This window comes from Hermetia illucens, chromosome 6 (genome assembly GCF_905115235.1).
Source record: "Hermetia illucens chromosome 6, iHerIll2.2.curated.20191125, whole genome shotgun sequence".
NCBI lineage: Eukaryota > Metazoa > Arthropoda > Insecta > Diptera > Stratiomyidae > Hermetia > Hermetia illucens.
Genome location: NC_051854.1, coordinates 3189298 through 3197295, shown reverse-complemented (window position 1 = coordinate 3197295; position 7998 = coordinate 3189298).

Genomic DNA, 7998 nt, shown 5'->3' with positions numbered 1-7998 from the left:
CAAGGATCGATGGGGAAGACCCATTGGAATTGATTTTTGTCAACCATGAGGGCAAAGCTCCACTGCAGGACCAGTGGGTTAATAGGGTCATTGAATGAACTTGAACCACTAAGCAACATATCAACAGTATTGAATACGGTGGCATTAATTTGGTTCTACTTCAATCCAAATGAATCATATGGATGTGTACATCCTGGGGGATCAAATCTTTATGTGTTCAGCTCCAGTCATAATGGTGTGTGATTTTGGTTGTCCCCCAGGTCGGAAAAAGACACAATGGACTTATGGTTAGGACAGAGCCAAGAAAGCTGCTGCCGGCGAATTGCCTGGCAGTTGCCTCGTCCCCAGAGAATACGTAATGAGATTCCTTGCCTCCTAGACGTTTGATTGTAGTCGATGTATGAAGGACGATTCCTTGCGTTGAGAAATGATAGGGTGTGCACGATTGTGTTGTTCGTTCGTCACTAGGCCTAAGACGACCTCAAGCGAAAGCGTCTTTAGAATACGGACTCTTGATAGCTTGGACACTTTCAGTTTCAACTAAGACCCTTACTCTTGTCGTCCCTATCCCCCCCGGGCTAACCAGAATCGACACTTTCTCCGGAATACTAGTTGGACACAACATCCACTGGAAACTATGCAATAGCATGTGAGAACTAATTCTCCAGGCTCTTTCTTGATTCGTGCACTCTACAGCAAAGTGGCCAGGAGCCACTTATGGCTGGGGCCGAAGGATAGTAGTTCCACTAGCAGTGAACTGGCACCGGTGGAGTAGACTAGCGCTGAGGCCAGGCTGCCAGAGATGGTTATTGAACACCTCCTGGAAGGCAAGATGGAATATAATGTAAATAATCAGGTTATTTTTTTTCGCTGGAGGAAAATAAATCCACTTCTGTAAGCTCTCCGCGGTGTTCCTTGGAAACTACATAATAACATGCAAGGACTAGTTCTCGAGGCTGTTTCTCGATTCGTTCGTGGCTAAAATCAGCGATAGCTGGGCAGTCGAGAAGCTAAAGATGGTCCCATATGAATAAATTCAAAGGCGACTATTTGCTCACATCTGACCGCTGCAGTTTCGCATGGAGAAGGATAAGCTCACCAAATCTCTGCATTCGCAGGACGCCAGGATCCCCATGGATGGCTGAATGGTGATTAAGGAGGAGCAAGTTCAGAGGAACAGTCAACTTTTACTACTCCGTATTAACGGAGAGTGCTTAGAGGCACTGAAAAATGAGTACAACAAAGTATTTTTCAAAGCTAGGTGCCCAAAGGCCATAGTGTTCCGCTCCGTGAACCCACTTCGTGCTCCAAACGAACTATAACGGAGAAAATGAAGATTGGGACCTACGGTTTCCCTCCGCAAGAAGATTATGTTGAAGGTGTCGCAAATAAATGTGCAGCACTCGAAGTACGACTCAGCTAATCTGTTGGTTTTCCCTCGTGCGTTGGCACAGGAGTCTACGATCGGAGGACACCGAATCATCAAACATCTCCAAAGCAAATATCACACTATCACACTAAGTCCCCGTCAGAAAGAGTTTGTACGCCTCTCTATGTGCGGACCTGGGCTTCAGCAACCTAACAGTAGTAGTGAAGATTATTAGATCTGTCTGGTCTCTTTTGAGGATTACGACAGAGTATGTCTTTTCAAAGACGAAGTATGAAGAATAGTACTCATTGCTACAGTATTAGTAAGGCTACCGAACCTTTGAATCTGTGCCACCAACTTCCTGTGTGGTGAAAATCCTCAGGTTTTACCTATCGCAGTCCTACAGCAACAGAGCATTCTGCAGGGTCTGATGTTGTTCCTGGACATGTTAGGTGGGTAGTGTGTAGCTACCCCACCTAACGTTCCTAACGATGAGGGTAAGCAACCCAGTCTTTTAAGAGTTCACCGTAAGTCGATCACGGGGGCACTAACTGTAGATTACATGCAGAATTGCATTTAAGTGGTTATATACTGTGTCCGCAAATTTGCCAATAATTATTACGGCTAGATTGTCCGCAAATGCTTGTGCGAAGAACTTTATGCCCTCCAGGAGCCTTAGCAAGCTGTCCATCCAGAGCCAGGAGCCATAAGAGAGGAGAGAACGTCAAGATTAACGGATGGAGGCAACCCCTGCCTCAATAGACTTCTGTCCGACCAGTATGTAGATTTTTCTAAACTCCAGCATGTGGATGATCCAATTGATTAATAGTGCGTCACAAATCGCCGCGAATGAGATATAATTTAAGGCATCTTCGATGCCCATGAATGTGTCTAAGGGGTATTCTATTTCGGGCATCGTCTTTGCAATTTCTTTTTCTTGTAGGCGGGTTGCCTATACGAAAGTGGTCACTTAAGAATGTATGTATCCCTTATGAATCGTCTTTCCAGCCCTTTTAGTGGAAAGGAAGGTCGGAACCTTTCTGGGTATGTGTAGGTGGGGTGTCTGGGTTTCAAAAGAAATAACATCTTTACATCACGCTAGTTAATTGGAATATAAGTGTGTGCTAGGCATCCATTCTCTCTATTTGTAGCGTAGGAACGATGCCATTCGAACTCGAAGACTTGTATACATGGAACCAGTAAAATCCCATTTTACTCGCTCCATTGATACTACTTTACATGCCAGATTCCTGTATCTCGATTGTGGGCTGTCTGCTTCTTTCGGCACCGAGCTGAGATTTAGGACGTTGACCGAGAAGTGCACTTCAGGTAAATAGTTTGTCGTTTCTTCATCGCTTTCTCGGTAACTCTGGCTCTGTGAACGTAGATAATCCAACTTTTGGCTACGTTCTTTGACAAGGATCCACTTCAGCGGAGAGTTAGCCTCTCGCAAAAGCATCTTCCTGATAATCATTTAGTCGTTAGTTATATTCTTATTTGGAGCTTTCGGAGGTTCTTTCTAGCCAGAATTAGACTTTAGAGCTCGGTTGAGGAGCATCCTTGTCGTTCTCTTTCGTTTTACCAAATCCGAGTTCCATTACGCTGTTTTATCCTTCTTTGGTATATTGAGTGGACAGCTTCTTTCGACACCCCTCTTACGATAGTTGTGATCATCTGGATTATTTACTTAATTCAAGCAATGGATTTGATGCGCTTCCCAGTGCTCGTAACTCGAGCGCTCATTTCTATTTTATGCGTCGTTCAATTCGCGAATTCCAAAATGAAGCGGTTGGAAGTGGATCCATACCCATCCCCAAATCAATCCGCCTGTGTTCCGAAAGTGTGATATCATTTGATGCCCTCCACCCTCCGACAAGACCCGCAATGTCAGGGGAAGTCACCGTGATGTCGATGATCTCTCTCTGGTAACCTGTAGATCAGTTCTTACCAGATATTTTAATAGTCTCGATCTTCTTGCGTTGAGGTCGGAATTTCACTAGCATACATTGTTAGTGTTGACATCACATCCTGTTATTACATCCCATGCTTTTACTTTTGGCATATTGGATAGCTTTGGTGAATGTCGTACTGGAAACTTCATCTACTTCATAGGGGAAATAAGCAGAGCACCAAAGATTCTCTTTATCTCCTTGTTTACTTTTTATGGTTTTGAGAAATGTGACACCCGATCTACACTTCATAAATGGCCTAGGCTATACGCCCTGTTCAATGGTTTTAGCAGACATTTGCAACGTGACGGTCCCATGTTCGTAGTAGAGCAGGTAGCCTATTTGTTCTCGAACATCGGTTCAGTAAGGCCGATAGTAAAGAAAGTCCCCAGCCTACTGGCTCTTTCTTCTGCTTTGGCCGCAGTATTGATTTGGAAGTGTTGAGTCTATTCTGGACAGCAAGTTGTTCCAAAACATCATACCATTATCTCTTCTTCTGGAAGCACTTTTTGAACGATGGCAGCTCAGAGACCCTTTTCAGAGTTAGTCGCGTATCCTCCGCAGTTTTTTCGAAGAAATTGTTTTGCTAAAAGGAGGTTTGTCTGAAGGATGTTTGCTGTCCATCAACAGGTGGTGCCGATTAGAGCAGGGAGTCAGGATTGCTGACAGAAGTTACCCACCTCGGCTCGTCCGTTAATCACTGGATCCCATTTGGATTGATTTTCACTTGAATAAGTGGAGAATCCGAGTCTAGATTTAGGTTCTTCATCGGTTATCTTAGAGTTGCTCCTTCACTCGGAGTTGAATTATCACTATCGAGATTAAGTTCTGGTTTTTGTTTTCTTTTAGGTTTTTGATTTTGCATTTTTTCATAATTGGCTGCCGTAGAAAGTAAGTCGACCTCGGCAGAGCCTTTTCTTGGCGAGGCAAGGCTAATTGAAAGTTCAGGTCTTTCTCAGATTAGCCGTTTACAGGTCTTTGAGTCCTTCAGCCGCGTTTTTCATCATACAGTCTGTGGGTCAAGAAGAGGAGGAGTAAGTCGGGTATCGAGGCGGTACGGAATGTCATTGCAAATACGCGGGTTAGGTACGAGGTAGCTAACTGACGCGTATGCCGATCGCGCCTAGATAGTGTTCTTCTGTGCCCCCATTCCATGGATCATATACACGACTTTAACACTAGAATAAACATGCACAATTTTTCACGCGAAGGCCGCCGAACGTGTGCAATGCTATTGTTTGACTATACAAATTCAAGCAATGCACAGGGAGATGAATTTCCTGTAAGTAGTCTTCTTGCTACTGGTTTTATACTTAGTGTATTCTGTTTAATATAACTAATATCCTCTAACCATTAGATATCTGCTTGACAAGAAGGCTTTCGAGTTGCTTTTGTTTCTTATGAGGAAGGGATACCCCTGGTTTACTCCTTCGCTACTAAGCTATGTGTAATTTTTGTCCAATGTATTGGACATTTTAACCTCCCAGATATGCATGAACTAAGCTCCCGAGTTTCTAAGTAAAATGGAAAAGATTACCAACGATAAACCGAAGAAATCTAATTGTGTTTGTTATTTGATACCACCTCGTCGGTGAGCGCGGCATGAAGTTGACTTAAGCCAATGTCTGGCATTAAGATCATCGTGAAAATGTATTTGCATACATAGTTGCTTCTCACAGGCCTGGACCGGGACCAACCTGCCATGCATACCACATACATTATGCCTAATTTCAGAAAATACTACCATGATTAAATACTACTTATCACCACCGCCAGGGAAAAATATCTACTTTGTTAGATTTGACCAATGACCTCATTGTTATGTTTGCAATGCAATGCAACACACAAAAGAGCTAATGCAGCGATGGTCGGCTATGAATGTGTATCTAATTATGTTCGTTGTTTCTCTATTGTTGTGCATTTAGTACTGCATTTTGCAGTCAAGTTTCATTAGTTCTGCAATTTGAAAAGTTTTCACAGGTAATAAATTTGGTTTAAAAGTGCAGGGAAAGGGTGTTTTGGAGGAGCATTGGTTGGTGTGGTTGGGTTTTTTTGGGTATACGCGGGGACGATGACTTTCTTGGAAAAGGGGTTGTGGTTTTTGAATTGCGCCTGGTGTCCCGAAAGAAGGAGATATAACACCTTGAAATTTTCGCTCCCTACTAATAAATGGACTGTTGAGGTCATTTACAGCTCACGAGGAAAGTTTTACAGCACCAGGACCCTCGGTGTTCATTAGACCCGGCAGTCCTCAAAGCGCCTCTTCTCCACGCCGAGGATTGGCGGCACCAAACTTTATTTCCATGTTTGATGATACCATCACTAAAAACTTTACAAGCAGCTCGATATTTGATTTATGCCCATAAAATTCCAATTATCCTGAATACTTTACAATAAAACTCTGAAAGTGCATATCAGCTCTGGAGCCGTTCGCTCCATGCCCGTACCTTATGTGATGTTTAAAAGTCGATAAAAGGTCACACCGCTGGGTTAGCAGAAGCCTCACGGTGACTAATGACTGTGAAACCTTTCTGTTGCAATTAGCTCCAGGTATGTAATTACCTTTATTTTACTATGCAGAAAGAGCCAAGTTATCGGCATCTGTGTTCGGATTTCAATTACAAGTTCGCTCTCCAAGTGAAATTGCAAATTAATCGTACAGTTCCTGTATAAGAAAAAAGAATCCGTTTTCCAATCTATCTCTCATCGATGGTGAAGCGAAAGAAGCTGCATTCACTCGTATTCATTTCCAACTATGATATCAACATTGCACCCATGTTGCATGAGTGGTACTTATTGCCCTTTTGTTTTCTGCTCTCTCTCTGTTGTCCGGAATAAAGACGAGCTCGTTCTTGTGCTCGAATCCCAGGCTTAGATTTAAGTCGATGGCTTTTGCTCTTTATGATGATTCTATCGCAATAACCACATTAAAGATGAACGGGAGGTCGAACAGGTCATTCCACAATATTTTCATTCGTGCTCTGATTCCTCAGTTTTATCTATTGTGCGCTTAAATGCGGTGCAATTTTTCCATTGTATGGTGGCTTACTTGCTGCGGGATCAAAGGAAAGAGTTTTTCCTTTGCGGAAAAGTGAGTAGATGTGCATTGAATTTGGAGTTTGTGCCATTTTGAAATTATGTTTTAATATGTCTATGAATAATGGATGCACGAGGAGTGCATGGTGCATCATTTGCAATCAGAACTTCGCGGAATCTACTACTAATTTGGAATTGGAATCACATTTTCGCGAAACAGTTTTGATTTAGAACTTGATACAAAGTGAAATTTTTTAATATGAAAACGCATCTGAAGTGTATCTCCTGCAAATCAAAGCTTTCCATCAGACCCCATTCACCTGTCTGATGAATTGCTCTTCACCAAACAATACCATCACGTAATTCCTTTCTGAATTCACAACTTTCAATGTTTGACTTAAATATTATAGTCCCATTAACATAATCTTTATTACTCCTTTCCTCAATTACTCAAATCAAATGCAAACACACATTCTTTTTAAGGCATTTTATCCCAGCAACGAATACCATCGCGGCACGTTCCATACCCGATTCAGAGAGAGAAGTTACATGGCCGTCGCGAATTCCGTTTGCCACAGTCCAATACACACTTCCAGCTATTATTACACTCTGTGAGCATTGATTTAACAAATTATTGCGATTAAAGTCAACATCGATAAATAATTGGCCTTGACTATAATTAAGACAAACTTGCGGCAGCCTCACTGATTCAATTAGCGAAATGATCAAAGCGGTTTCGGTACGTTTGTGCAGGAGACAAGGAGGATCTGTAACGAGACATTGGAAATTGAACAGCATAACTACGAAATATTTCAGGAAAAGTTGGGTATTTTGATAAATAAAATGTTATTGATGAATTCGGAAGTGAAATAATATTTTATTGCACTGAGGGGTAGTGGTACCGTGTTGGGATGGAAAGGACCACTATTGATTCTAGGGTTAATAGCAGTCTTGCTCTTGTTACTGCATAATTCAAGTGCAAAATTTGTCTTAATTCAAATGTTTGGATGCCATCACCAAAGCCACTTTATCCATGAAATCAAACCTCAATAAATTGGTGGATATCCTGCACTTGGTCTTTCTACTTCTTCCCAAATCAAAAGATTCAAGCGAGAAACCCGAAAGTGTAAACTCAATACGGATTCGCGCTAGTGATTTGATTTAAATGCTGCATGGGATGCTTTCTTGCAATTGAATTCTAGATGCACCTGGTCATTTACCTTCCAACTAATCATCAGTCTTAAGGTACCAGGCGACTATATGGCTACCAGTTCAGATACTTAACCTACTGTTGTGTCAAGTGTGAGCAGATTCACGGTCCGGGCGAATGCTCCAAAACACCGGAGCAGGCACCAGAATGCGTTAATTGCAGGAGCAATTACCACCCTGCAACCCACCGAAACTATCCAAGCTTCGTTAGGGTCGCCACGAGGAGAAATGCTCAAAAGCTAGTCTCACCATCCCGGGTCCCACTCATTCAAACAATTGGAGCGTCGAGTCATCATATAACCATCCCGGTTTTCACACGTCCGTCCGTGTCCTTTGCAGGCGAGGTTAGAAGCGGCATCACACCACCCTCCTAGTCCCTCCCAGTAAGTCCCATTAATGTTTCCAATCCCAACTTTCTTCAATTCGCAAGAAAAT